Source organism: Pseudophryne corroboree, chromosome 2 (genome assembly GCF_028390025.1).
Source record: "Pseudophryne corroboree isolate aPseCor3 chromosome 2, aPseCor3.hap2, whole genome shotgun sequence".
Classification (NCBI taxonomy): domain Eukaryota; kingdom Metazoa; phylum Chordata; class Amphibia; order Anura; family Myobatrachidae; genus Pseudophryne; species Pseudophryne corroboree.
The window spans coordinates 427,738,824-427,764,655 of NC_086445.1; the positions used below are offsets into that span (position 1 = coordinate 427,738,824).

The window sequence follows — 25,832 nt, forward strand, 5'->3', positions numbered from 1 at the left end:
TGCTACAGCCTATACTAGATACAATCTATAGTGTTAAATATTAATACTGTATTCCATAAAGTACCCAGCGTATAAAAAGTCTAATGTGTACATTAATGTTCAGGGTCAGTACTAAGTGCTTCTATGGCTTCCCCAGACTCCTGCACTTGCTCTAATTCTCTGCAGATTTTGACATTGTGAACTTCATTTGGAAACTCCCATCTAGAAATCCTGCGTTTGCTACTGACCCCCATGCCTTTACCTGATCTAACAGCAGGACTGGTGTTTTTTTAATGTCAATAATACTGTGTGGCATACTGTAAGAGATACTACTATGTGACATACTGTGCATAAGGTGTACTACTGTGTGGTGTACGGTGTATAAGGTGTTATAGTGTGGCATTCTGTGTATAAGGGGAACTACTGTGGTGTAACGTGTATAAGTGGTACTACTGTGACGTAACGTATATAAGGTGTTATACTGTGTGGCGTACTGTGTATGAGTGGTCTACTGTGTAGCGTAATGTGAATAAGGAACACTACTGTGTGATGTAATTTGAATTGGTACCATTGTGTGACCACACCACTTTCCTGAGAGACCTCACAGTAGTGGTTGCCGTTGATGGTGAAACTGAGAGTGGCCATCGATGGTCACTAACTATGCTATAGGAGACCCTCGATGATTTCTCTTATAGATGGCCATCCCTGTTATTTCTGTGAAAGGCCCGCGGACCAATCACAGCCCGGGGGTGGGGCTTCGTGGGTGTCTGGGGGGGAGCAATGCTCCGTATCTAGCATCTTGTAAAAAGAAATATTTGTTTAGGCCTAGCCATCGATGGAGGGAAACCATCTGATTCTCCCCCATCGATGGTAAAAGTATGCAACATCGGTCATTGACCATTGATGATTTTGAATCATCGATGGCCATCCTTACTGTAAGGTCAGCGCCAGTGGCTGTGCAGGCCCGAAAGGAGCAACACTTGAATTGCTCCATCGGGCGCCGTCTAGTGGCCAACTGAACGCAGAACACTTGAATTCCCCCATAGAGGTGAGGAGCATTGTTAGCTTTTTATTATATAGAATAGTGCAGCTATCCCAATTAAGATAAGAGCCTGCGGCAGTAGAGGTCAGCACCTATTACTACCTGTGTGGATCTCACACATTAGTTGTATTTCAGAAATGACTATGGTTATGTAATAACTGTCTCAAAGTCTTAAGAAAAATAAATACTGCGCGTGAAAGCGGTATGCGGCTATATACTGTATGTGTAGTAGGTACCCAGCGATTCCTGGTGCAGCAGCCTGTGTGTGCTCACCACCGTCACCCCACAGCAGCTCCATCAGCCGCAGCAGCACATGTGCTCCGGGAATGTCCCGCATTGCACGTGTAGCACATGGGAAATTCCGGCTGCGATACACACCAGACCAGATCGCTCCTCACTCTCCGTTCAGATTTCCCCCGGGCTTTTACCCAGTCTGCAGCTGTCACCGGAGTGTACGGCAAGCTACCGGCGGTGCGGACACGGGAGAGCCCAGGCAGAGGCAGGAGACGGCGCCCCTGGGTGTCTGCGGCTGAACCTTCCTCCTGCTACTGGATGACTAACTATAAGATGCAGGTATGTGACTGCTCAGTTTTGTAATAGCACTTTTTCTACTTGACTTATCTTTGTATTTGCTTTGACGATAGGATAAATACAGGATTGTGCCACATCTGTTGTAGCAGCGGATCTGTGTTAGGTCAGAACTTCTGACAATATGTAGCTGTAGATGTAGAATAATAAGGATGCAGGTGCCTGTTTATTGGAATAGCAGGTGCTTATCACATGGCTGCTGTATGTGTTGGAGCATGAGCGTATGCTGCTCCTCAGTGTATGACATACATCCGCATTGTCAGACTGTGCCAGGGTTTATCTGTCTTCCTTTGCCATGTGTACTTGTTATGTGTGCATTTATATGAACATTTTCCTTTTATATATAGTTAGGGTCCAATTCAGTTAGCTGTGAGAGGTCGAGTTGCCATTGCAACAGTAGCTCATTATGCCACCCTCACGGACCGGTCTCGCCCTGGACTCGTTCTTGACTCGCAGACTTTGTACACATGCTTTATGGGCCGCAAACAAATATCAGCAATTTCACAGCTACCGTAAGCTTGCAATACTGTATATCCACAATTACTAGCATTAACTTGCAGAGTGAGCCTAGTTGGGCTGAAGTTCAGAACATGGGGTACACTAACCTTTTACCATAGAGCTCTCTCTCGATCGATATAGAGGTAAAAGACTAGAACCAGGAGTACACTGGCTTGGGTATGGGTCATTGGATAGACACAGCTTAGGTCGACCATGGTAGGTCGACATGCAATAGGTCCACAGGTACAATAGGTCGACATGGTTATTAGGTCGACATGTACTAGGTCGGCAGGTAAAGTCGACATGAGGTTTTTCACTGACTGTTTTTGGTGTCGTTTTCTCCATAAAGTGAAAGGGAACCATGGCGAGCGAACTTCGGGCAAGGTGCCTCGCTTCGCTCGGCACAGATTACTGTTCCAATCGTAGTCCACGTGGATCGTTCAGTATGAAAAAATCCCAAAAAAATGAAGAAAAAAAAAAAAAGTGAAAAACTCATGTCGACCTGTTGACCTAGTACATGTCGACCTAATGCATGTCAACCTAATGGCATTGCCGACCTAGTGAGTGTCGACCTAAGTTGTGTTGACCTAACGACCATAACCCCACTGGCTTACCAAGTGGCATCAGAGATGCCAGTCCTCTCCATTACCCATGACCCCTTCCTGTTCCTCTCAGTCTTTGGTTTACTGCCTCTGAAATCTGTGGTAACTAGCTCTGGCGGTAGCTCCGGAACTTAACTCTGGCAGTCGCTGGTAGTGATGCTGGTCTGCTCTGTCATTTCTGACACCTACCTCTTCCCCTTCGCAGCACCCAGCTGATTGTGAGTAGTATGCATCAAACATCACATTTTGCATGGGTTGCATCTAACCACATATTGCAAGCATAGCGGCATTTAGTAATGCTGTATGCTAGAAATACAAGGACTTCCAGGTGTATGACCTGGAAATGGTTCTGTGCATGCACCGGATAGCTTGTGCACTGTAGGTCACGGTGGGACGGATTTGAATGGATCCTTCTCAGTGCACATTAAGAAAAGAAGCCCATAGGCTTCTATTAGGCAATACATTCTACAGATGATGTCGCCTACTGGGTCCAAACTCCAGTATGTATCGCATTCCGGAGCTTGGTGATTATGACAAATGCGGCCAAACCTCTGAAAATTGCATTTTTGGAGGTTTGATAGCATTTTTACCTGTGATGCATCCCGCCCTGTGTCTCTGGCAGCACCCGTTGGCGCTTTGGTAGTTCTAATCATGCAAACAGCCGACTCCAACTTCTGAACCACTCCTCCTCCTCGCAGCACCTGCCTGTTGATTATTTCAGTAGCTGGTTTCAGCAGCTCCATTTCCTTATATTGATAAACTTTTCCTTATATTGATAAACTAGATTGACTCTGTCATAATTTTTCATGTGTTATCATGGGATCAGTACGAGATCCCGGCGGTCAGGAGACCAACTCCGGGAGCCCGACAGCCGTGATACCGGCGGCGAGCACAGCATGTCCCCTTGCGGGATCGCTGCGCTCCGTATTCGGTTGTGACCCTCGGTCGCCACATGTTTCTATTCCCCTCCAGGTAGCGTGGACCACCACCCAAGATGGGTAACCATCCGGCGGTCAGGACTCCGAACGTTGGTATTTCAGCTGGTGTCGGGATTCCTGCGTCGGTATCCTGATCACCGGGACCCTGACAGGCGGTCAATTGACTGCCTCCCATTATCACAGTTTGTAATAAAAATAGATTTTCATTCTATATTGTGACAAGAACACTGGGATAGTGTTTGAGGGCAGGTATATTTGTCCCAGGTTCTTGTCTTACATGTTTTAGAAAATGTTAACTTCTAGGAAAAATGCTTTTTGTTTTGTCTGAACCTTTTCAGTTTGCTGTAAAAGCTGGGTAAAGGCTCTGAGAGAGAGATAAGGCGAGTTCTAGACATTGGGCCCAGTTCGGGTCTTTGGCCTCACAGAGGGCTAATCAGGGTTTCAGCTGTGTAAGAGTGATATAGTGCTTCTAACCTGATTAGTATGGGCAGACTGCCTGGGAAGGCTGCAGGATCTGTGTGTGAGAGACACGCTTTCTGATGCAAGTAAGCTATACAGTATGTACTGAAGAACTCTGTGTTTTGTTTAGTGACAGTTAGGAACATCTTATGTTTAGTTAGTGCCGGACAGGCAAGGTATTTTTATTTTGGGGTTTGTTTTATTTTCTGTTTCAATAAAACTGGCCGGGGTCAGTTGTACCAGAAACTGGACTTGTGTTGTTCCTCAGCTGCTGCGTGCTGCCATATTCCCCAGGAAAAGGCACCTTGCACCCCTACAGTGTTACAACTTGGTGGAGAATGCGAGCAGGCCGTTCTGCGCATAAGTGAAAGCAGCAGCTTTGTGAGGCCTGCAGAAAACGGTGGTTTATGCAGATACAGCCCAGTGTGAAGTTACTGAGACTCACCCCTGAGGGTTTGATATATGTCCTGGGTGAAAGCAGCTGCAAAGCCGCCTGAAAAATCTGTTGACATGGAGGATCTGCTTAAAGCCTTGCTGCAAGCTACAGCGGCTCAGCAGGAGGCCAACCGACAGCAGCAGGTGGCAATGGAGGAAAATTGGAGACTACAGCGTCAGGATAGAGAGGCCTTAGCAGAAGTGGTGCAGAGACTTGCAGCTCGGGTTGGAGATGTGGCCGTCAGTGCTCCAACCAGCTCTAGTTCTATACGAGCCAGTCACTTCCTGCAGAAAATGACAGAGGCTGATGATGTGGAGGCCTATCTGACCACGTTTGAAAGGACTGCCGAGCGTGAGAACTGGCCGAAAGCACAGTGGGCCAGTCTGCTGGCACCTTTCCTGTCAGGTGAGCCCCAAAAAGCTTACTTTGATTTAAGCCCTGCTGAGGCTCGGGACTATGATAAACTAAAGACTGAGATCCTGACCCGCCTGGGAGTCACGCTGTCAGTACGAGCACAACGGGTGCACCGTTGGCTGTACGCCATGGAGAAGCCTCCGCGCTCCCAGATGCACGACCTTATTCAGCTAACAAAAAAATGGCTGCAGCCAGAGACATTAACTGGTCCCCAGATGGTGGAAAGAGTTGTCATGGACCGCTACTTGAGATCTTTGCCCCTGGTCCTGCGCAAGTGGGTGAGCCATGGAAACCCGGGTACTGCTGACCAATTAGTGGACATGGTAGAGAGGTATTTGGCAGCAGAGGAACTACTGATGACCACCCAGCAACCCATAGATCCTCGACAGCGCCCTTCAGTAAAGACTGGTAAGACTGTTCCGTGGGAAAACGTTGCTGGGCGGTTAAGAGAACGCAAGGCTGGAGAGACTGTAAACACTGGCCCTGGAAACAGGCCAATGGGGCTAGAACGGTCTATGCTGCCCAAATGGGTTGATAATCGTGTGGTTAAATGTTTTAGGTGTGGTATGCCAGGTCATGTTATTGCCAATTGCCCAGTCACGCAAGAACCCATGCAATGTGATGCTGCCTTTGAATGTCGCAGAATGTCTTTCTTTGCTAGGTTAGCCTGTACTGTGGTACCTTCACCTGAGCTGGAAAAACAAATGTGTGATGTGTTCTTAGAAGGTAACCGGGTAGAGGCCTTGCTAGATTCAGGAAGTTTAGTTACCCTCGTGAAAGCTGGGTTAGTGAACCCCTTAAAGGTCCAGCAAATACCTATTGGGGTAACTTGCATACATGGGGATACCCAATATTATGCCACTGCTGAGGTGAATATAGAAACTTGTTGTGGGTCAGCAATGGTTAAAGTGGGACTGGTCCCTACCTTGGTGCATGAGGCCATAATAGGGAGGGATTTTCCTCATTTTTGGAAACTGTGGGAATCACGGTTATCAACAGATGTGAGAAGTAAAAAGCCAGTTGATAATACCGGTGATTTTTTGGATGTACGTGGGTCTTCGGAACTTTCTGGCCCTTTGCCTTTTGCTAGTTTGGCTGGGGAAGTGACAGATGGGGAGTCCAGTGAGGACCCTCTTGCCGGGAACAGAGACATAGTAGTTAGAACTGAAAGCGTGCCTGACCTGGAGGTAAAGAAGGATCTGTTTGCGTCTGAACAGTTAAAGGATCCTACCTTAATAAAGGCTAGAGAGAATGTTAAGATTGTTAATGGGGAACCTGTGGTACCAGGTGACAGGGTTACGTATCCCCACATGGCCATCTGTAATGAGCTCTTGTACCACATTGTCAAAAGGGGTGAGGATGTGGTGGAACAGCTGGTAGTTCCCCAGCCTTATCGGAGAACGGTACTAGATTTAGCTCATAGTCACGTTACCGCAGGACATTTAGGGGCAGAAAAAACCACTGAAAGAGTTTTACAAAGGTTCTTTTGGCCAGGGGTTTATAAAGAAGTGTCTGAATATTGTTCTTCCTGTCCTGAATGCCAGTATCATGCCCCTAGACCCCATTTCAGGAGCCCACTAGTTCCCATGCCTATTATAGAGGTCCCGTTTGACAGAATAGCCATGGATCTCGTGGGGCCCTTGTTAAAGTCTGCTCGGGGCCATCAGTATATCCTGGTAATTATGGACTATGCCACTCGATATCCTGAGGCTGTCCCTTTACGCACTATCACAACCAAGGCGATAGCTAGGGAGCTGGTGCAGGTATTTAGTAGAGTGGGAATACCAAAAGAAATTTTGACTGACCAAGGTACTCCATTTATGTCATGGATCATGAAAGAATTGTGCAAGTTATTTAAGGTCACTCACCTCAGGACGTCCATCTACCATCCCCAAACTGACGGGTTGGTGGAAAGGTTTAATAAAACATTAAAAAGTATGTTAAAAAAGGTTGTTGAGAGAGATGGGAAAAACTGGGATTGTTTGTTGCCCTACTTGTTAATGGCCATCAGAGAAGTTCCTCAGTCCTCTACGGGGTTTTCTCCATTTGATTTGTTGTATGGTAGACACCCCAGAGGGCTGTTGGATGTTGCCAAAGAGACGTGGGAAGGACAGCCCACTCCTTATAGAAGCGTTATTGAGCATGTAACACAAATGCAGGATAGGATTGCAGCCGTGGTACCTGTTGTCAGAGAGCACATGGAACAGGCCCAAAGTGCTCAACAGAGGGTCTATAACCGGAGTGCCAAGATACGGGAATTTGCTCCTGGAGATAGAGTTCTTGTTTTGGTACCCACTGTGGAAAGCAAATTCCTAGCTAAATGGCAGGGTCCATTTGAGATTAGGGAAAAAGTGAATGAGGTTAATTACAAAGTATACCAGCCGGGAAAGAGAAAACCCGAACAGATCTACCATGTTAACTTAATCAAACCCTGGAAAGATAGGTTGTCTCTGTCAGCGGAGCCTTGCCCTTCGGTGTCTTCACCCCGGTTGCTTCCCGCAGTGAAGGTGTCAGAGACATTATCAGCTGATCAGAACAATCAGGTTATAGAATTTCTCATCCAAAATAGGGAGGTATTTTCAGAGCTGCCTGGCCGAACGACCATAATAAAACATGACATTGTCACAGAACCAGGGGTCAGGGTTCATTTAAAGCCATATAGGATTCCTGAAGCTCAGCGAGAAGCTATTTCTAAGGAAGTTAAAACCATGTTAGAACTTGGAGTCATAGAGGAGTCTAACAGTGAGTGGTCCAGTCCCATAGTGCTCATCCCGAAGCCCGACGGTAGCATACGCTTCTGTAATGACTTTCGTAAGTTAAATGAGGTGTCCAAGTTTGACGCATACCCCATGCCCCGTGTGGATGAGCTTGTAGAAAGGCTGGGAACAGCCAGGTTTCTCACCACATTGGACCTGACCAAAGGTTACTGGCAAATACCTTTATCTGATAGCGCCAAAGAAAAAACAGCCTTTTCGGTTCCGGAGGGGCTGTACCAGTATAAGATGTTACCCTTTGGGTTGCATGGGGCTCCAGCAACCTTTCAACGGGCGATGGATAAAATTTTGAGGCCCCATAGAAAATATGCAGCTGCCTATTTGGATGATGTGGTAATTCACAGTACAGACTGGGGGTCACATTTGGTTAAAGTACAAGCAGTACTGGACTCAATCAGAGAGGCAGGGTTAACTGCTAACCCAAAGAAGTGCTGCCTCGCAATGGAGGAGGTCAAATACTTGGGCTTCACCATAGGCAGAGGTCTGATTAGGCCCCAATTGAATAAAGTTGATGCTATTCAAAACTGGCCTCGTCCAGTGAATAAAAAACAGGTAAGGGCTTTTTTGGGAATTACTGGGTACTATAGACGGTTTATTCCTAATTTTGCGACCACAGCGGTGCCGTTGTCAGACCTTACCAAAGGGAAGCAGTCAAATGTGGTGAAATGGAACCCTGATGCAGAAAAGGCGTTCCAAGCGTTAAAAGTGGCTTTGTGTTCACAACCGGTGTTGATAACACCAGATTTTTCAAAAGAATTTGTGGTACAGACAGATGCCTCAGAGGTAGGGATAGGTGCTGTGCTGTCCCAAACCAGAGATGGGGACGAACACCCTATCATTTATTTGAGTAGGAAACTCAATGAGCATGAAAAAAGGTATGCCATTGTGGAAAAGGAGGCTTTGGCCATTAAGTGGGCACTAGATACCTTGAGATATTACCTCTTGGGTAGACAATTCAGACTAGTGACAGACCATGCCCCTTTAAAATGGATGTATGTAAATAGAGGCAAGAATGCTCGTGTAACTAGATGGTTTCTAGCGTTGCAGGACTTTAAGTTTACTGTCGAACATAGACCGGGAACACAATTGGCCAACGCAGATGCATTGTCTCGCATCTTCTGTTTGGGGGCTACAAGTGTTCCGGCCCCTAGGTCGAAACAGGGGAGGGGGATATGTGACAAGAACACTGGGATAGTGTTTGAGGGCAGGTATATTTGTCCCAGGTTCTTGTCTTACATGTTTTAGAAAATGTTAACTTCTAGGAAAAATGCTTTTTGTTTTGTCTGAACCTTTTCAGTTTGCTGTAAAAGCTGGGTAAAGGCTCTGAGAGAGAGATAAGGCGAGTTCTAGACATTGGGCCCAGTTCGGGTCTTTGGCCTCACAGAGGGCTAATCAGGGTTTCAGCTGTGTAAGAGTGATATAGTGCTTCTAACCTGATTAGTATGGGCAGACTGCCTGGGAAGGCTGCAGGATCTGTGTGTGAGAGACACGCTTTCTGATGCAAGTAAGCTACACAGTATGTACTGAAGAACTCTGTGTTTTGTTTAGTGACAGTTAGGAACATCTTATGTTTAGTTAGTGCCGGACAGGCAAGGTATTTTTATTTTGGGGTTTGTTTTATTTTCTGTTTCAATAAAACTGGCCGGGGTCAGTTGTACCAGAAACTGGACTTGTGTTGTTCCTCAGCTGCTGCGTGCTGCCATATTCCCCAGGAAAAGGCACCTTGCACCCCTACAGTGTTACAATATATATATATATATATATATATATATATATATATATATATATATATTACTGGAAAGACGAGGCGGCACCCAAAGGCTTGTAACTGCAATCATATATTTGTGCAAATGGTGCAAATCATATCAACGTTTCGGGGACCTAGTCCCCTTCTTCAGGATAACACAAGTGCCAAACAGTGAATGTTTAAATAGACAAAACACTTATTTTGTCTATTTAAACATTCACTGTTTGGCACTTGTGTTATCCTGAAGAAGGGGACTAGGTCCCCGAAACGTTGATATGATTTGCACCATTTGCACAAATATATGATTGCAGTTACAAGCCTCTGAGTGCCGCCTCGTCTTTCCAGTATATATTCCCGGTTGGGGAGGGCACCAGAGCAGCATTAGTCCAGTATTGGACTAAGTGGAGTGCCGGAGCATCTGTTCACCTTATATATATATATATATATATATATATATATATATATATATATATATATATATATATATATATATATTTTGTATCTTTGTGTTTTTTTTATTTATTATTATTATCCTTTATTTATATGTCGCCACAAGGGATCAGCAGCGCCCATTGCACAGAACATAATCAAATGAGCAAACAAGAAAAGAGCACTTACAGTTCAAGACAATATAGGACAGGTATGGAAAACCAGGGGTCAGGTGCCATCAAAGGGAGTATGGAGTATAAGACAGTGTAAGTAAGAAAAGGATAGGCACAGGAAAGGAGAATGCCCTGCTCTTGCGAGCTTACAATCTAAAAGGTGAAGGGCTGACGGACCGTGGTGACACAGAAGGGGTAGACTGAGCATAGACAAGAGGGCTAGCTGTAATACATGTGCAATGCCACTTTTGGCCACCAGTAGGCATCTCTTAACTGATTCTAGTAATTGCCTATTTGATTAACCTACATACAATATTTGATTTGCAATTTATAGACTAAAGTATGTTTATTATGCAGCTAAACCTTAACTATTGACTTTATTGGACTACTTGATTCTACTGTCAACTTTACGGGAACTCTTGCAAAGTGATGATGAGTTTCATCACTGGCAAGACATAGCAGGAAGGCTAGGTCACCACTTTACAGAGCCGTTTTTCTGCAGAAATTATAGGTTTTTTGGTGAAAAATGTATTTTGTATGTCTTGATACCATCCCAATAGAACGTTATGGGGATTGCATCCACAGTAAAATCAACAATTAGCGAAAAGCAGGTCAAATCACTATGTGCATGTACACAGGGCCGTCTTTTCATATGGGTTCGATGGGCAGTTGCGCAAGAGCCCTAGGCTAATAGCTGAGTGTTCCCCTTTTTCATGGGTGCCAGATTTTTGAAAATCAGCCCTGGGGAACCATAGATATTCGACTTCAAAGCAGTCGACCCCATCCAAGTCTGTTAATTGCTCTTCCCAATCAGATAGCTCAGCTTCTGAAGGTACACTCCAAAAGCTGGAACTCTCCCCTTTCGGTGGACACTGGCAGCTTGTCTCTACTATGCCCAGAACCTGAGATATCAGCCTTCCAGCAGCTGGTCCCTGCTCCAGCTCCACACGCCTGGTATGCAGTTTATAAATTTGTTAGTGGATTGCGTTGTCTCCTGAACTCTGATCCCCAATTCCCCAGTACCTTCTGAAACGTGGGACTCTAGTTTTTTTTTGTCCTATTGAAAGCTAAGAAATATATTTCCAGGAACTGGAGATATCTGCCCTCAAGCAAGCTGCCCTCCCACTGTGAAATGATAAATATTAAGCCCACTCCTCTATCCACCCCTCCCCTGTGTATTAAACACCCCCTACAACCCTGGAAGTCATGTACCGGGACCACTTCATTCATTCCAAAGCTCCCTTCTACAGTTTAGTGTTCTCTTCCGCCCCAGCTCCCATCATGTGTGCAGTAAAGGAGTAATTAGCAGAAATTATTTCTCCAGGTCCTTCAGACTGAGTGGAAGATAGAACAACCCCTACTGCCCACAGAGCATCAAAGCTGCTGCTGATAGCACCCCCCACCCCTACCGCTGGAGAATGGATAGGCGCCCCAGTGCATTGCTTTGCCCAGGGGGCTACTCTGCTGTTAAGATAGCCCTGCATGCACAGGCATTAGCTGCTTATGCACATATCACTTTGTTATACTGTCAGTGTGGATTATTCATGGAGCAGTGAAAAGGCCTTTATCAGTGATAACAGGGATTTTCACTGCTTGGTGCTTGGTTATCGTCCACAAATCTCAGATTTCTCCAGTGGTGCCAGAGCTCTGTGTCATCACTTCCCCATACTGTAGTATGGGGAGAGCGATTCATAGAAACATGAAAAGCTTGGCTCTCCATTTTGCTTCTCTAAAAGAATTTTCCATTTCAGAATGGTGTAAGGAGCCTGTAGACAGGAGAAGAGCAGCAGAGACTGCTGTCTTCTCGCCTCCTCCCTACTCTCTCCGCCCCCTTTTCTACTGCTAGACAATCGGGGGAGTCCAAGGAGAAAGTGGGAGACACAAAGGAATATATTAATCAAATAATACTGTATATACTCAGACGCCTTTTCATCTACTGTTTAAGCAGTTTGGAAAAAGGGATGAAAATTCTGAGTATTTTTTTTAAGGATCAAGGCCGCACAGACAGAGAGACTGGGCTCCCAGTCTAGAAAACCCACCACATACAGCAAAGAGTGGCAGAAACCCAAGTACAGAGGAAAAAGAGTGGGGAAAAAGGAGAAAAGTAAGAGATTAAAGACAGTCCAAAAAGAACAATCTACAAAAGCAATCTTCAACCTCTATTCTAAACCTCTTTCAAAGCGTAAATTGTGTTTCCCTAATATAGGTCTTCATTTTTCACCCACAACAAGTCCGAATTTATTTGATCTGTTTGTGGAATTGAACAGATTTGTTTGTTCCCTGTGTAGAGGTATTTTGCAATGAAGACTCTCAATAAAAACGAGGATCCTGCTACACCTATCCTCCTTGATTTGGCAGATGAACCTATCATCCGGATGTTAATGGATTTACAACAAGAGGAGATAAGAGAGTCTTCTTTACAGAAAACTCACAAGCTTTTTGATATAAATATTGATAGATCGGGATACGGTCATTAGGTCGACATGGTCACTAGGTTGACATGGAAAAAGGTCGACATACGTTTTTCACATTTCTTTAAATTTTTAAAAACGTTTTAATACTTTACGATCCACGTGGACTAGGATTGGGAATAGTAACCTTGCCTGAAGCATGGCGAGCGAAGCGAGTCATGCGGGGGGACATGGTGCACTAATTGGGGTTCCCCGTCACTTTACGATGAAAATGGCACAAAAAAGTAAAAAAAAAAAAAAAAAACATGTCGACCTAATGACTGTCGACATATTTCAGTTGTCGACCTAGTCACCGTCGACCATCGATGGTCAACCTAATGACTGTCAACCTAATGCATGTCGACCCTATGACCCATACCCGATAGATCTGCCTTTAAATTGAAATCTGAGTTATTTCTAATAAGATATGAGTAGCTGTAATGAAAGCTTTTAAAAGACAACGCTTGAAGATTTTAGGGCAGTGTGCTTATAAGCTGAACAGAAACCAACCAAAGTGTACAAATTGAATAAAGAGGAGAGAAAGGAACTCTCAAAACTGATTAAAGATACGAGGGCGGAGGCCTAGTTATACAGGATAGAGTAAACTACATTAATGAGGCCCTATGGCAACTAGAGGATAATAGTTATATATAGAATCAATCTAAAGACCTAAAGGGGGGTACTCACGGGAGAGATGTGTGCTGAGCGATCTTAACACAGACCGCTCAGCACACATCTCTCACCCCGCTCAGCACAGCGCGATGTGCTGAGCGAGGGGGAAAGCCGACGGGGGGCCGCTCACTTCACACAATGGTGAAGTGAGCGACCCGCTAGATTGAGCCTGCATGCAGGCTCAATTTAGCATCGGCGATAGCGATGCGCGGGGCCGCGCATCGCTATCGCTGAAGGGCATACACACGGCAGATCCGTGCTTAAAATCTAAGCAATCTAGCAAGATTGCTTAGATTTTAAGCACGGATCTCTCCGTGTGTACCCCCCTTAACTGTAGAATTTGCTTTGGAGCTTCAGACAATACTAGAGGAAGCACAGCCGGAGTGCATTATCTCCAGGGAAGAATTCAGTTTCCTATTTCCCACTTTTTCCACCACGCCCATCTACTATCACCTCCCTAAAATTCACAAATCCCTCATGTCACCCCCTGGGTCGTCCTCTAATTTTTGGCATAAATTTTCTCACCACAAATCTTTCTTTTATGTTGACAGTTTTCTGCAGTCCTGTGTGCCTCTGTTGAGATCACACATCCGTGACACCACCCATTTTTTACAACTAATACAACAGAGTGGAAGCCTTTCTATGCTTTCCTCACTTTGGATGTCCAAAGTTTATATACCAATATTTCCCATACATTGGGGTGGAAGCAATTCATCACCATCTATTGATGGATGGTGTTCTCTCAGAGGCACACGAGAATGTTATTCTTAGTTCTGTATATTTTTTTCTTAAACACAACTACTTGACACTTTTTTTTATCTTCAAGTCACGGGAACCAGGTTCGCGCCAGGCTACGCAAACCTCTATATAGGTCATGTCGAAGACCAGCTCATTTGGGGGGACAGCTTCTGCGCACACCCGGTCCTCTGTGGTCGTTACATAGATGATCTGTTTTTCATTTGGGTCGGGGATTTTGACAGTGCTTCACACTTTGCCACCACTCTAAACACTAACACTTTTTCAATTTAAATTTTACCCACACTTTTGATAGATCCAAGATTAATTTTCTGGATTTTACCCTGGAGATTTTGGACAATCAATACAGACATCAAATTATGTTAAGTAAGTGGGCAATAATGCCTACCTACATTTTAGTAGTGTCCATCATGCCCCTTGGAAAGAAAATATCCCCAAGGGACACTTATTGCATCTCAGACGCAATTGCTCTACAAAAGACACCTTTTTAAATCAAGCATCTATTATAATTGACTCCGTTGAGTCACGTGGTTACCCAAAAAATGTATTGGGAGAGGGCATTTGAAGGGGTCCAGACTACGTACAGAAATGAGCTATTGGTATCTAAAAGAAGTGAAAGGGACAAGGGAACTTGGGAGAGTTAGCATTTATTTCAAAATTCAATAATAAATCAGGAGAGATCCGGCAGATTTTGGGTCATGATTATAATATCCTAAAACAAGATCCTGTTTTAAAAAAATGAATTACCAGAAATACCCAGAGTTTAGTTTCAAGAAATATAAATCACTCAAAACTATTTTAGCACCCAGTTTATTAAGAAGTAAAACAGCCAAAGAGGAGACGAAGAAAGATGGTATTTGGTTACCATAAAAACCTACTGGCTTTTATAAGTATGGCAAATCGAAATGTACTACATGCTCATATGTGATACATAAAACCAAAACAGTTCTCACTGGTCTGAATAATAAGAACAACTACTCTATTAAAAGTTTAATTAACTGTATTACGAGCTGGATGATATATCTGTTACAATGTAGCTGTAACTTGTATTATGTGGGTAGGACAACAAGAGCCTTAAGAGTAAGATTTATGGAACATCGCAGAAACATTTTGAATAAGAAAACCGACCACAGGGTATCCCAACATTTCCTAGATTGTCACCAAGGAGATCCCAGTACATTAAAATGAATTGGTCTGGAATATGTTCCCCAGACAAAATGAGGAATTCAACAGGTTATGTAAACAAAAAGTTTACTGAATCTTCAAGATGAATTCTTTGCAACCCTATGGACTGAATAAGGCAATGGAGCTTAATTCAGTCTTATAGGCATAATATCGAAGTAGTAGTTACTGTTGTTGTCTTTGGACGGATTTACTAATGTTGATGCTATGGTGATAATGGGATTGGCTATTGTGGCTATGGGGTCTATTTACTAAGCCTTGGATGGAGATAAAGTCGCTGGAGATAAAGTACCTACCAATCGGCTCCTAACTGCTATGCCACAGGCTGTGTTTGAAAAATTACAGTTAGGAGCCGATTGGCTGGTACTTTATCTCCAGCGACTTTATCTCCATCCAAGGCTTAGTAAATAGAGACCTAAGTTACTTAGAATGTGTTATAAATACCAAATGTATGGTTTTAAAAATATGCTGGGAAATAAATCCGGTTACCTTTGTATGTAATTATATGTTGACTGCCGGGGTATACCCCATTAGGTGATTTCGCCAATGGAATCATAAGCCGAATGAAGAAATTAGATGCTGCCCTGAAATATTTACAAACCAGTGTTACTGGGCAATGATTTGCTATCACATGGTCGATGACGCCGGAGCCATGTGACCGGAGGATGAAGATGGGCTCCGATCACGGGGTGGGTGACGCCGGAGTCACATAACTGATATACTGATAATGAGGCGTGTGACGCTGGGGTCACAAGAGCAGAAGATGACGAGATACCCCCTCTGAGATTTGCATCAGTAGAGGGTGGAAATTGAAGTGATTGAGATCTTTATACCACATGACCAACTCTAACCTATCAGAAATATCTGGAGCTAATTCTGTGAATGGTCAGGCTGATCACTTGATCTAAAGCCGATCACGTGACTGGAGGAAGTAAACAAATATATTCTATTCAAAATAAGAATTTACTCACCGGTAATTCTATTTCTCGTAGTCCGTAGTGGATGCTGGGGACTCCGTAAGGACCATGGGGAATAGACGGCTCCGCAGGAGACTGGGCACATCTAAAGAAAGATTTAGGACTATCTGGTGTGCACTGGCTCCTCCCCCTATGACCCTCCTCCAAGCCTCAGTTAGGAACTGTGCCCGGAAGAGCTGACACAATAAGGAAGGATTTTTGAATCCCGGGTAAGACTCATACCAGCCACACCAATCACACCATATAACACGTGATAGGAACCCCGGTTAACAGTATGATAACAAATGGAGCCTCTGAAGAGATGGCTCACAACAAAACCCGATTTTTGTAACAATAACTATGTACAGGTATCGCAGACAATCCGCACTTGGGATGGGCGCCCAGCATCCACTACGGACTACGAGAAATAGAATTACCGGTGAGTAAATTCTTATTTTCTCTGACGTCCTAGTGGATGCTGGGGACTCCGTAAGGACCATGTTGATTATACCAAAGCTCCCAAATGGGCGGGAGAGTGCGGATGACTCTGCAGCACCGAATGAGAGAATTCCAGGTCCTCCTCAGCCAGGGTATCAAATTTGTAGAATTTTGCAAACGTGTTTGCCCCCGACCAAGTAGCTGCTCGGCAAAGTTGTAAAGCCGAGACCCCTCGGGCAGCCGCCCAAGATGAGCCCACCTTCCGTGTGGAATGGGCTTTTACAGATTTAGGCTGCGGTAAGCCCACCGCAGAATGCGCCAGCTGAATAGTGCTACAAATCCAGCGCGCAATAGACTGCTTAGAAGCAGGAGCACCCAGCTTGGTGGGTGCATACAGGATAAACAGCGAGTCAGTCTTTCTGACTCCAGCCGTCCTGGAAATATACATTTTAAGGGCCCTGACTACGTCCAGCAACTTGGAATCCTCCAAGTCCCCAGTAGCCGCAGGCACCACAATAGGTTGAGCGCTACCACCTTAAACACATATGAACAAAGTTAATAGATGAAAAAAGTCTCCGATATTGTCCCAGCAAGATTTCCTTATTCTTCCACAGGTCCACCTTTCTCCAAACAATCCTCACATCAAAGAACGTCCTGTGTAGTAAATGTCCTTATTCTGTAAGGCGTATTGAAGGCACATAAAGGTTTCTTTTGTGATCTTCAAAACTCTCCTCACACAAACGGATGAACCCCGTTATTCCTCGTAACAAATCAAAAGCCAGAGATATAATCCAATTAGGAAAAAAACACTCCTTTTATTATCAGAGTAGAATAAAAGTGGAAAGCAAAACAGTCATACCATATGGGGAAAGGCAAGATGGTATTCAGCTAAAAGCAATGGACCCGGATACCGATTGCTAATATGTCCCCACTATGGGTAGGCTGATCTGCGACCCACCACAGAGGAGATCAGACAGGACACGCTGCGTTCCAGGGTGTGTTACACTGTGAATATTGAAAAAGACGCTGCATAGCGTCGAAACGCGCCGACACAGTGTATGTGGTGGGTCGCAGATCAGCCTACCCATAGTGGGGACATATTAGCAATCGGTATCCGGGTCCATTGCTTTTAGCTGAATACCATCTTGCCTTTCCCCATATGGTATGACTGTTTTGCTTTCCACTTTTATTCTACTCTGATAATAAAAGGAGTGTTTTTTTCCTAATTGGATTATATCTCTGGCTTTTGATTTGTTACGAGGAATAACGGGGTTCATCCGTTTGTGTGAGGAGAGTTTTGAAGATCACAAAAGAAACCTTTATGTGCCTTCAATACGCCTTACAGAATAAGGACATTTACTACACAGGACGTTCTTTGATGTGAGGATTGTTTGGAGAAAGGTGGACCTGTGGAAGAATAAGGAAATCTTGCTGGGACAATATCGTAGACTTTTTTCATCTATTAACTTTGTTCATATGTGTTTAAGGTGGTAGCGCCCAAGCTATATTCAAAATTTGTATATTTAGATTATTCATTATTGGTGATTGGGAATCACCTGAATATATCTGGGCAGCTTTTAATCCACTAAGCGCTATTGTCTGATCCATATCTCTATATTTTGACCACAATAGGTTGGTTCAAGTGAAAAGCTGAGACCACCTTTGGGAGAAACTGAGGACGAGTCCTCAATTCTGCCCTATCCATATGGAAAATCAGATAAGGGCTTTTACAAGACAAAGCCGCCAATTCTGAAACCCTCCTGGCCGACGCCAGGGCCAACAGCATGACCACTTTCCACGTGAGATATTTTAAATCCACAGTCTTAAGTGGTTCGAACCAATGTGATTTCAGGAATGCCAAAACCACATTGAGATCCCAAGGTGCCACTGGGGGCACAAAAGGAGGCTGAATATGCAGTACTCCTTTGACAAAAGTCTGAACTTCAGGCAGTGAAGCCAGTTCTTTTTGGAAGAAAATCGACAGAGCCGAAATCTGGACCTTTATGGACCCCAATTTGAGGCCCAACGTCACCCCTGCTTGCAGGAAATGCAGGAATCGACCCAATTGAAATTCCTCCGTCAGGGCCTTCATGGCCTCACACCAAGCAACATATTTTCGCCAAATGCGGTGATAATGTCTTGCGGTGACATCCTTCCTGGCTTTGATCAGGGTAGGGATGACTTCCTCCGGAATACCCTTTTCCTTCAGGATCCGGTGTTCAACCGCCATGCCGTCAAACGCAGCCGCGGTAAGTCTTGGAACAGACAGGGTCCCTGCTGCAGCAGGTCTTGTCTGAGCGGCAGAGGCCAAGGGTCCTCTGTAAGCATCTCTTGAAGTTCCGGGTACCAAGCTCTTCTTGGCCAATCCAAAACCACGAGTATGGTTTTCACTCCTCGCCTTCTTATTATTCTCAGTACCTTGGGTATGAGAGGTAGAGGAGGAAACACATAAACCGACTGATACACCCATGGTGTCACTAGAGCGTCCACCGCTATCCCTGAGGGTCTCTTGACCGGGCGCAATATCTTGTCAACTTATTGTTGAGGCGGGACGCCATCATGTCTACCTGTGGTTTTTCCCACCGGTTGACCAGCATTTGGAAGACTTCTGGATGAAGTCCCCATTCTCCCGGGTGGAGGTCGTGCCTGCTGAGGAAGTCTGCTTCCCAGTTGTCCACTCCCGGAATGAACACTGCCGTCAGTGCTAACACATGATTCTCTGCCCATCTGAGAATCCTTGTGGCTTCTGCCATCGCCATCCTGCTTCTCGTGCCGCCCTGTCTGTTTACATGGGCGACCGCCGTGATGTTGTCTGACTGGATCAGTACCGGCTGGTTTTGAAGCAGGGGTCTTGCCTGGCTTAGGGCATTGTAAATGGCCCTTAGCTCCAGGATATTTATGTGAAGAGAAATCTCCTGATCTGACCACAGTCCTTGGAAATTTCTTCCCTTTGTGACTGCCCCCCAGCCCCGAAGGCTGGCATCCGTGGTCACCAGGACCCAGTCCTGTATTCCGAATCTGCGGCCCTCTAGTAGATGAGCCCTCTGCAGCCACCACAGCAGCGACACCCTGGTTCTGGCCGATAGGGTTATCCGCTGTTGCATCTGGAGATGGGACCCGGACCATTTGTCCAACAGGTCCCACTGGAATGTCCTTGCGTGGAACCTTCCGAATGGAATTGCTTCGTACGAAGCTACCATTTTTCCCAGGACTCGTGTGCATTGATGTACCGACACTTTTCCTGGTTTTAGGATGTCTCTGACCAGAGATGACAATTCCTCGGCTTTTTCCAGTGGAAGAAACACTTTTTTCTGGTCTGTGTCCAGAATCATTCCCAGGAACAGAAGACGAGTCGTCGGGACCAGCTGTGACTTTGGAATGTTTAGAATCCAGCCGTGCTGTTGTAGCACTTCCTGAGAAAGTGCCAACCCCACTATCAACTGTTTTTTGGACCTCGCCTTTATCAGGAGATCGTCCAAGTACGGGATAATTAAAACTCCCTTCTTGCGAAGGAGTATCATCATTTCGGCCATTACCTTGGTAAAGACCCTCGGTGCCGTGGATAACCCAAACGGCAGCGTCTGGAACTGATAGTGACAGTCCTGTACCACAAATCTGAGGTACTCCTGGTGCGGAGGGTAAATGGGGACATGCAGGTACGCAACCTTGATGTCCAGGGATACCATGTAATCCCCCTCCTCCAGGCTCGCAATAACCGCCCTGAGCGATTCCATCTTGAACTTGAACCTTTTGATATAAGTGTTCAAGGCTTTTAAATTTAAGATGGGTCTCACCGAACCGTCCGGTTTCGGTACCACAAACATTGTGGAGTAGTAACCCTTTCCTTGCTGAAGGAGGGGTACCTTGACAATCACTTTCTGTGAATACAGTTTTTGAATAGCCACCAACACTGCCTCCCTGGCAGAGGGAGTTGCCGGCAAGGCAGATTTTAGGAAACGGCGGGGGGGAGACGTCTCGAATTCCAGCCTGTACCCCTGATATACCACTTGAAGGACCCAGGGATCCACCTGTGAGAGAGCCCACTGTGTGCTGAAAAACCTGAGACGTGCCCCCACCGTTCCCGATTCCGCCTGAACAGCCCCAGCGTCATGCTGTGGACTTACCGGACGCAGAGGAGGACTTCTGCTCCTGGGAACTAGCTGTGTGCTGCAGCTTTTTCCCCCTTCCTCTGCCCCCCGGCAGAAAGGATGAGCCTCTAGCCCGCTTATTTTTCTGGGGCCGAAAGGACTGTACCTGATAATACGGTGCTTTCTTTTGCTGTGGGGTAGCCTGTGGCAAAAATGTCGATTTCCCAGCAGTAGCTGTGGAAACGAGGTCTGAAAGACCGTCCCCAAAAAGTTCCACCCCTTTATAGGGTAAAACTTCCATGTGCCGCTTGGAGTCGGCATCACCTGACCATTGCCTAGTCCATAACCCCCGTCTGGCGGCAATGGACATAGCGCTTATTTTTGATGCCAGCCGGCAAATATCCCTCTGTGCATCACGCATGTATAAGACCGCGTCTTTTATATGGTCAATCGTTAGCAAAATATTGTCCCTATCCATGGTATCAATGTTTTCCGACAGGGAGTCTGACCACGCAGCAGCAGCACTGCACATCCAAGCTGATGCAATAGCGGGTCTCAATATAATGCCAGTGTGTGTGTATATAGCTTTTAGGGTACTTTCCTGCTTTCTATCAGCAGGTTCTTTTAGGGCGGCCGTATCCGGAGACGGTAGTGCCACCTTCTTTGATAAGCGTGTCAGCGCTTTATCTACCCTAGGGGGTGTTTCCCAGCGTGACCTATCCTCTGGCGGGAAAGGGTACGCAGCCATTAACCGTTTAGAAATGATCAATTTCTTATCTGGGGAAGTCCACGCTTCCTCACACACCTCATTTAGGCCCTCATTCCGAGTTGATCGCTCGCAAGGCGATTTTAGCAGAGTTGCTCACGCTAAGCCGCCGCCTACTGGGAGTGTATCTTAGCATCTTAAAATTGCGAACGATGTATTCGCAATATTGCGATTACAAACTACTTAGCAGTTTCAGAGTAGCTCCACACTTACTCGGCATCTGCGATCAGTTCAGTGCTTGTCGTTCCTGGTTTGACGTCACAAACACACCCAGCGTTCGCCCAGACACTCCCCCGTTTCCCCGGCCACTCCTGCGTTTTTTCCGGAAACGGTAGCGTTTTTTCCCGCACGCCCATAAAACGGCCTGTTTCCGCCCAGTAACACCCATTTCCTGTCAATCACACTACGATCGCCGGAGCGATGAAAAAGCCGTGAGTAAAAATACTATCTCCATTGTAAAATTACTTGGCGCAGTCGCAGTGCGAATATTGCGCATGCGTACTAAGCGGAATTTCACTGCGATGCGATGAAAAATACCGAGCGAACGACTCGTAATGAGGGCCTTAATTCGTCCGATGCAGGAAAAACTACTGGTAGTTTTTTCTCACCAAACATAATACCCTTTTTTGTGGTACCTGGGGTATCATCAGAAATGTGTAATACATTTTTCATAGCCTCAATCATATAACGGGTGGATCTATTGGAGGGTACACTCGTCTCATCATCGTCGACACTGGAGTCGGTATCCGTGTCGACATCTGTATCTGTCATCTGAGGTAGCGGGCGTTTTATAGCCCCTGATGACATTTGAGACGCTTGGATAGGCACAAGCTGAGTAACCGGCTGTCCTATGTCGTCAAACCTTTTATGTAAGGAGCTGACACTGTCACGTAATTCCTTCCATAAGTCCATCCACACTGGTGTCGACCCCGCAGGGGGTGACATCACATTCACAGGCATTTGCTCCGCCTCCACATCATTATCCTCATCATACATGTCGACACAGCAGTACCGACACACAGCAGACATACAGGAAATGCTCTTACAGAGGACAGGACCCCACAAAGCCCTTTGGGGAGACAGAGGGAGAGTATGCCAGCACACACCAGGGCGCTATATAACACAGGGATATCACTATACAGAGTGTTTTTCCCTATAGCTGCCTATAATATATATATACTGCGCCTAAATTGTGCCCCCCCTCTCTTTTTTACCCTTTCTGTAGTGCAGGACTGCAGGGGAGAGCCAGGCAGCTTCCTTCCAGCGAAGCTGTGAGGGAATAATGGCGCCAGTGTGCTGAGGGAGTTGGCTCCGCCCCTTTTTCGGCGGGCTTTCTCCCGCTATTTTATCGTTTCTGGCAGGGGTTAATATACACCTATATAGCCTCTGGGGCTATATATGGTGTTAGTTTTGCCAGCCAAGGTGTTATTATTGCTGCTCAGGGCGCCCCCCCCCAGCGCCCTGCACCCATCAGTGACCGCAGTGTGTGGTGTGCATGAGGAGCAATGGCGCACCGCTGCAGTGCTGTGCGCTACCTTGGAGAAGACAGAAGTCTTCAGCCGCCGATTTTCCGGACCACCTTCTTGTTTCTGGCTCTGTAAGGGGGACGGCGGCGCGGCTCCGGGAACGGACGACGAGGTCGGGTCCTGTGTTCGATCCCTCTGGAGCTAATGGTGTCCAGTAGCCTAAGAAGCCCAAGCTACCACCACTTAGGTAGGTTCGCTTCTTCTCCCCTTAGTCCCTCGTTGCAGTGAGCCTGTTGCCAGCAGGTCTCACTGAAAATAAAAAACCTAAACTATACTTTCTTCTAGGAGCTCAGGAGAGACCCTAGTGTGCATCCAGCTCAGCCGGGCACAGAAATCTAACTGAGGCTTGGAGGAGGGTCATAGGGGGAGGAGCCAGTGCACACCAGATAGTACTAAATCTTTCTTTAGATGTGCCCAGTCTCCTGCGGAGCCGTCTATTCCCCATGGTCCTTACGGAGTCCCCAGCATCCACTAGGACGTCAGAGAAAGCTATAAACATTCTAATTTTTTTGATATATATTTTAAAAAAATGGTTTGCCGCCCTATGTGTTTATATTGTGAGACATGATACTTAGTACAATTGAAATGTTAATTGTGTGAGTAATGACAGACAGGTGCTAATCATACACAATATTGAGACCACTATATAAAAAGCTTCGGGGCCATACAGAAATACCTTTGAAAAAGCTGCCATAAGACAGCAAAACGCCTCAGCTAACCAGTATCCGGCCCCTGGGCATTGCCAGAAAAAACTTTTTGGAATATTTGCATGGACAGCGTCAGCCTTTAGAAGTCTGGACAAAAATGCATGTGGACGAAAGGCATATTCATTACTAATGCGCTGGACCCATTGCTGCAAACAGGACCACTGCTAATTGGAGAGTGCAGCTATACCCACAGGATTGGTAATTATTTACCTAAAGGACTTCACTTAAAAAGGTAATTCATTCTGCGCAAACTGTCCATTGTTCCTAAACTGGCACAAGATTTATACCAGCACGCCCAGAAGGTTAGGATTATTTCCCACGTGACCAGAGACTGGTATTTAAGTCCCCCCTTTTTCAATTAATTCTTTATTCATATTTTATGCTCTAATTTTTGTTGATGTGGTCTAGATTTAAAGATGTATGAATAAATTGTAAGATGATTTTATAGTAGCACTTGTCTATCTTAAAAGACTTTCTTTATAGCGCTGTGTTTTTTTTTAGAAAGTGGGAGATAGTTGTTAATGAAGTGACCCTTAATATGCTGTTAAAAAGAACTGTTGAAAAGCCCTTGATGTTAACTAGACTCCTCAAAAATAATCCAATAATTACACAGATAACAGGGGCTAAATGTAATAACCTGCGATAAGCAGGATGTGCTGGACTGAATCTTTAAAGTGCCAATCATTTACACAGCACTTTAGCCTGCTTCTTGCAGGCTATTACATTTATCCCAAGTTTCAGCAGAAACTGCTTTGTGAAGTTAAATTTGCTCATCTTTTTTTTGTCCTTTTCTCTGACGTCCTAGTGGATGCTGGGAACTCCGTAAGGACCATGGGGAATAGACGGGCTCCGCAGGAGACTGGGCACTCTAAAAGAAAGATTAGGTACTATCTGGTGTGCACTGGCTCCTCCCTCTATGCCCCTCCTCCAGACCTCAGTTAGAATCTGTGCCCGGCCAGAGCTGGGTGCTCCTAGTGGGCTCTCCTGAGCTTGCTAGAAAAGAAAGTATTTGTTAGGTTTTTTATTTTCAGTGAGATCTGCTGGCAACAGACTCACTGCTACATGGGACTGAGGGGAGAGAAGCAAACCTACCTGCGTGCAGCTAGCTTGTGCTTCTAAGGCTACTGGACACCATTAGCTCCAGAGGGTTCGAACACAGGGCCCGACCTCGATCGTCCGTTCCTGGAGCCGCGCCGCCGTCCCCCTTGCAGAGCCAGAAGACTGAAGAAACGATGAAATCGGCGGCAGAAGACTCCTGTCTTCATTAAGGTAGCGCACAGCACTGCAGCTATGCGCCATTGCTCCCACAGCACACCACACACTCCGGTCACTGTAGGGTGCAGGGCGCTGGGGGGGGGCGCCCTGGGCAGCAATTTCAATACCTTTTGGCAAAAGAATACACATAATACACTCAGTTAACTGTATATGTGTAAAAACCCCCGCCATTACTTTACAGAAAACGCGGGACAGAAGCCCGCCGCTGAGGGGGCGGGGCCTTCTTCCTCAGCACACCAGCGCCATTTTCCCTTCACAGCTCCGCTGGAAGCACGCTCCCCAGGTTCTCCCCTGCAGTATCCAGGTACAAGACGGGTTAAAAAGAGAGGGGGGGCGGCACATAAATTTAGGCGCAAATCGATACAGACAAGCAGCTATTGGGAAAATCACTTATTAGCAGTGTAAATCCCTGTGATATATAGCGCTGTGGTGTGTGCTGGCATACTCTCTCTCTGTCTCCCCAAAGGACTTTGTGGGGTCCTGTCCTCAGTCTGAGCATTCCCTGTGTGTGTGCGGTGTGTCGGTACGGCTGTGTCGACATGTTTGATGAGGGTTACGTGGAGGCGGAGCAGAGGCAGATAAATGTGGTGTCGCCCCCGACGGGGCCGACACCTGATTGGATGGATATGTGGAAGGTCTTAACCGACAGTGTCAACTCCTTACATAAAAGGTTCGATGACGCAGCAGCCTTGGGACAGCCGGGGTCCCAGCCCGCGCCTGCCCAGGCGACTCAGAAGCCGTCAGGGGCTCATAAACGCCCGCTAGCTCTGATGGTAGACACAGATGTCGACACGGAGTCTGACTCCAGTGTAGATGAGGATGAGACAAATGTACAGTCTACAAAAGCCATCCGATGCATGATTACTGCAATGAAAGATGTATTGCACATTTCTGATATTAACCCGGTTACCACCAAGAGGGGTATTATGTTTGGGGA

General features: G+C 46.0%; 1 protein-coding gene across 1 annotated transcript in view; it reads left to right on the top strand.

Moving 5' to 3' along the window:
* The first annotated feature begins 1,284 nt into the window (after positions 1-1,284).
* NFKBIZ (NFKB inhibitor zeta) overlaps positions 1,285-25,832 on the top strand; it is a 50,655-nt gene continuing 26,107 nt past the window's right edge. The window contains exon 1 of the mRNA XM_063953606.1: positions 1,285-1,594. The gene's annotated coding sequence lies outside the window, so the exon portion shown is untranslated. The remainder of the gene's footprint in view (positions 1,595-25,832) is intronic.